Genomic DNA, 5339 nt, shown 5'->3' on the forward strand with positions numbered 1-5339 from the left:
GTTCTGTCAGTCGAATATTAGACTTTTAATGGCAGGGTTGTGAGTTTGAGTGTCATTCTGTTTTTCCCTTTTGTAAGGCTTCATGAGCAGAGAGTACAGGGAGTGTTTGAAATGAGCAAGTCTCGCTTTGATTCAGGACTCTTACCTCTCAGCAGCATCTCACTATGAAAGATTGAATTTGATCTCATTTCATTCTCAGCTCGGGGTCTGTGCGTCTCAGTGGCTCTTCTGGCTGTCTCCCGCTTCACAATCCATCAGTACTGAGAAAGCAATGGGGAATATTACTCACATGTTGTGTTCTTTAATTTTTTGGAAAACTTGAATGTATGTATTTTCTTCCAAAACAAGGACACCAAGCCACTGTTAATGTAGAGCTGAAATAGCTCAATTGGGAGAGCGTTGGATTGTAGATGTAAAGGACCCTGGTTCAATCCCGGGTTTCAGCAATTTTGCTTCCTTATGCGTCCCTTGCCTTGGTTCTGATTTTCCGGTTGCACACTTTACTGTGAAATTATTTACCAAGCACCAGTGAATTGAATTTGAGAAACAACACAGAGTCATTTATAGCACAGAAGGTGGTCATTTGGCCTATCACGTCCATGCTGGCTCTCCCCGGAGCAATCTAGTCAGTTCCACTCACCAGCTCGATCCCTTTCCTCCTGCAAGTTTCTTTCCTTCAAGTATCCATCCAATTTCCTTTTCAAATCATTGATTGTCTCTGCTTCCACCACACTCGTGGGCCAAGACATTACCACCCACAACATAAAAAATTCCACCTCATCAAGGATGGGAAATACTTACATCTTCTATATTTGCTTATTCTCTATTTCTATGAGAATAGACTGGCAGTCAACATGAAAGGAAACCCAAAAATCTTCGAGCAGCATGTAAATGATAAGTGGGTAGTAAGAGGTTGAGTCGGGCCTATTAGGGACAAAAAGGATAATATAAGCTTAGAGGTGCAGGGCAATGTTTATCTACTTAATGAGTACTTTGTAGCAGTGATCACTAAGGAAGTGGAATTTGACAAAATATCAGTTGAAGTGAAGAAAGTAGAGGCAATGGAGAGAGTACAAATTAGGAGAGGGAGAAAAAGGCTGGCTGTGCTTAGGGAAGATAAATCACCTGGTCCGGATGGCTCACATCCCAGGTTGCGAAAGGAAATGCGGATGCAGATAACGGAAGGGCTTGCTATAATCTTCCAATCTTCCCTGGATACGGGGTAGGTGCCAGAGGATTAAACAGTGGCAAATGCGACACCCTTATTCAAGAAAGGGTGTAAGGACAGTCCGGCTAACTACAGGCTAGTTAGATTAACAGCAGCGGTGGGTAAGGTTTTAGAAAGAATAATCAGGGTAAAAAATCAACAGTCACTTGGAGAGGTCCGAGTTAATTAAGGAGAGCGAGCATGGATTTATAAATGGGAGTTCATGCTTGACTAATCTAACTGCATTTTTTGATGAACTAACAGAGCAGCTTGATGAAGGGAATGCAGTGGATGTTGTTTATATGGATTTTAAGGAAGCGTTTGACAAGGTACCACATAAAAGGGCGGTTAACAAAATTGAGGTTCGTGGTATAGGAGGGTCAGTGTCCAATTGGATAGAAAATTGGTTTAAGGACAGAAAACAGCGAGTCTTATTAAATGGTTCTTTGTCAGACTGGAGGATAGTCGACAGTGGTGTTCCCCAAGGGTCAGTGCTAGAACCACTGCTTTTTTTGCTCAAGGCAAGTGACTTGGATCTTGGAATACAGAGTAGAATCTCAAAATATGCCGATGACAGCAAACCTGGAGGAGCGGCAAACAGTGAAGATGATATGAACTGCCTGCAACAGGACAGTGATAGGCTAGCAGAATGGGCAGACAGGTGGCAGATGGAATTTAATAGTGACAAGTGTGAGGTGATGTATTTTGGCATAAGGAATAGGGAGAGGCAATATATACTTAATGGCACAGTTCTAAAGAGTTTTCTGGAATAGAGGGACTTGGGGTTCATGTGCATCAATCGTTGAAGGAGGCAGGTCATATTGCGAGAGTGGTTCGCAAAGCATATGGGATCTTGGGCTTTATAAATAGAGGCATTGAGTACAGAAGCAGGGAAGTTATGCTGAACCATTATAAAACTCTGGTTGGGCCCCAATTGGAGTGTTGCTTCCAGTTCTGCTCAGCAGACTTTAGAAAGAATGTGAGGGTCCTTGAGAGGACGCAGAGGCGATTTACCAGAATGGATCCAGGGATGGGGGATTTTAGTTCCAAGGTTAGGTTGGAAAAGCTAGGATTATTCTGCCTTTCTCAAAGGAGATTGAGTGTTGAATTGATAGAGGTGTATAACACCTCTAGAGAACAGGCCATCCTGGACTGGGTATTGTGTAATGAGAAAGGATTAGTTAACAATCTTGTTGTGTGGGGTCCCTTGGGGAAGTGCGCCCATAATATGATAAAATTCTTCATTAAGATGGAGAGTGAGAGAGTTGATTCCGAGACTCGGGTCCTGAATCTAAACAAAGAAAACTATGAAGGTATGAGGCGGGAGTTGGCTATGATAGATTGGGGAATGTTACTGAAAGGGTTGACAGTGGATCGGCAATGGCTAGCATTTAAAGAGCGCATGGATGAATTACAACAATTGTTCATTCCTGTCTGTGCAAAAGTAAAACAGGAAGGGTGGCTCAACTGTGGCTTACAAAAGAAATTAAGGAAAGTATTAGATCCAAGGAGGAGAAATATAAAATGGCCAGAACAAGCAGCAAACCTGAAGATTGTGAGCAGTTTGGAATTTAGCAGAGGAGGACAAAAGGATTGATTAAGAAGGGGGAAATAGAGTATGAGAGTAAGCTAGCAGAGAACATAAAAACTGACTGTAAAAGCTTCCATAGATATGTGTAGAGAAAAAGATTAGTGAAGACAAATGTGGGCCCCTTACAGTCAGAAACGGGGGAATTTGTAATGGGGAACAAAGAAATGGCAGACCAATTAAATACATACTTTGGATCTGTCTTCACAAAGGAGGATACAAATTATCTCCCAGAAATGTTGGGGAACATAGGGTCTAGTGAGAAGGAGGAACTGTATGAAATCAGTATTAGTAGGGAATGTTTGGGAAATTGATGGGATTGAAGGCCGATAAATCCCCAGGGCCTGATAATCTACATCCCAGAGTACTTAAGGAAGTGGCCCTTGAAATAGCAGATGCATTTCTGGTCTTTTTTCAAAATTCTGTAGACTCTGGAACAGTTCCAATGTATTGGACGGTAGTTAATGTAACTCCACTATTTAAAAAATAGGCAGAAAGAAAACAGCGAATTATATACCGGTTAGCGAGGCCTGGACAAGGTATGCCAGCCAAGAGCGACGTCTCAATTCATTCCATCTTCGCTGCCTTCGGAGAATACTTGGCATCATGTGGCAGGACTATATCTCCAACACAGAAGTCCTTGAAGCGGCCAACACCCCCAGCTTATACACACTACTGAGTCAGCGGCGCTTGAGATGGCTTGGCCATGTGAGCCGCATGGAAGATGGCAGGATCCCCAAAGACACATTGTACAGCGAGCTCGCCACTGGTATCAGACCCACCGGCCGTCCATGTCTCCGCTACAAAGACGTCTGCAAACGCGACATGAAATCGTGTGACATTGATCACAAGTCGTGGGAGTCAGTTGCCAGCATTCGCCAGAGCTGGCGGGCAGCCATAAAGACAGGGCTAAATTGTGGCGAGTCGAAGAGACTTAGTAGTTGGCAGGAAAAAAGACAGAGGCGCAAGGGGAGAGCCAACTGTGCAACAGCCCCGACAAACAAATTTCTCTGCAGCACCTGTGGAAGAGCCTGTCACTCCAGAATTGGCCTTTATAGCCACTCGAGGCGCTGCTTCACAAACCACTGACCACCTCCAGGCGCGTATCCATTGTCTCTCGAGATCAGGGGGCCCAAAAGAAGCCTGACATCAGTCGAGGGGAAAATGCTGGAGTCCATTATAAAAGATGTTATAGCAGAGTGCAATAATAACTCGTCTCCACTCCTAGTATTTCTAAATCCCACACATTCACTAGAATGTGAACAATTATTTCCTGTTGTGTCTCTCTCAGATTTGTCAACTTCACTGTATTGGAGTGAGGTGACATCTACTGGCGGGAAGCAAGAACTGCAATCAAGCAGCAGAAACTCCACAGTCTGTCAGGGTTAAAGAAACATTGCAATGTGAGGAAACAGCGAAGTGGTTTGATTGGGTAGATGGAGACATGATTCCACTTGTAGTGGTGTCTGAAGCAAAGGCCAGAAATACAAAATTGTCATTAATAAAAGAAATGAGGAATTCATGAAAAATGTAGTAACGTAGTGAATGGTTAGAATGTGGATAGAATAGAAAGTGAGATTGGATGGACAGAAGCAGTCTGAAAGGATGGCTGAAACAAAAGGTGAGTGCCCTGAAACATTAACTGTGTTTCTCACAGCACAGATGCTGCCAGAGCTGCTGAACATTTCCAGCACTTTCTGTTTTTATTTCAGCATTTGCAGGATGTTGCTTTGATCTGAAAAAAAAATGGATGATTGGCTGGGGGGTTCCAGTGAAATTCCACAGCAGCTAATAAAGCCTGACCTGTCAGTGGCTCGTTGGTCTAGGGGCATGATTCTCGCTTAGGGCGTATGGTTAATGAACAAGCGAGAGATCCCGGGTTCAAGTCCCGGACGAGCCCTGGTCTGCTGTCATTTTTAGATTAAGGTTATCTATTGGTTTCAGCCTTGCAGAAGGCGGAATTGACTTCCATGCGGAGCTGGCTTTAAGACAAGACAACTGGATTCAAAGAGCTTGTCGACAAAATTGTAATTAACTAAATGTACAGATGGCCAAGTGGGAATATAAAGTTGTTGCTGGAATTGTGACCTGACTCCAAAAACAACAGGACTGGGTTCTGGACTGGATTGGAATGGAATTCTTCAGTGTTTCTGTTGTTTGGCTTGCATTGACTCATCGATTTTCTTGTTTTTCACTTTGTCGATGCCTTTGAATAATTGTGGATCCTTCTTCAGGGTGTCTTCTTTCACCAGGTCGTTCTGACCTCTGATGATGTTGATTGTAATCAGCTTCAATTCGCTGATAGTTTTGGAAGTGAGCAGATTTCCTTTGCTTGATTCTACAACATGGAACTCAGTCTGACATGTGGACCCATGGGAGGATTTGAATGCCACCCCTGCGTTGGAGTTGCATCCATCCAATAAGAGAGCGAGTAGAAGTGACAGTTCTGTCAGTCGAACATGAGACTGTTAATGGCAGGGTTGTGAGTTTGAGTGCCATTCTGTTTTTCCCTTTTTTAAGGCTTCATGAGCAGAGAGTACAGGG

At 43.6% G+C, this 5339-nt stretch overlaps 2 non-coding genes across 2 annotated transcripts; both read left to right on the top strand.

Moving 5' to 3' along the window:
• The first annotated feature begins 373 nt into the window (after positions 1 to 373).
• On the top strand, positions 374 to 446 carry trnay-gua (transfer RNA tyrosine (anticodon GUA)). Its single transcript has one exon. It is a non-coding gene; the product is annotated as a tRNA-Tyr (tRNA).
• Positions 447 to 4606: 4160 nt separating this feature from the next.
• Positions 4607 to 4695, top strand: trnap-agg (transfer RNA proline (anticodon AGG)). The gene is given in 2 exon segments: positions 4607 to 4642; positions 4660 to 4695. It is a non-coding gene; the product is annotated as a tRNA-Pro (tRNA).
• Positions 4696 to 5339: the final 644 nt, after the last annotated feature.

The sequence above is a fragment of the Heterodontus francisci genome, unplaced genomic scaffold (assembly GCF_036365525.1).
Source record: "Heterodontus francisci isolate sHetFra1 unplaced genomic scaffold, sHetFra1.hap1 HAP1_SCAFFOLD_221, whole genome shotgun sequence".
Classification (NCBI taxonomy): domain Eukaryota; kingdom Metazoa; phylum Chordata; class Chondrichthyes; order Heterodontiformes; family Heterodontidae; genus Heterodontus; species Heterodontus francisci.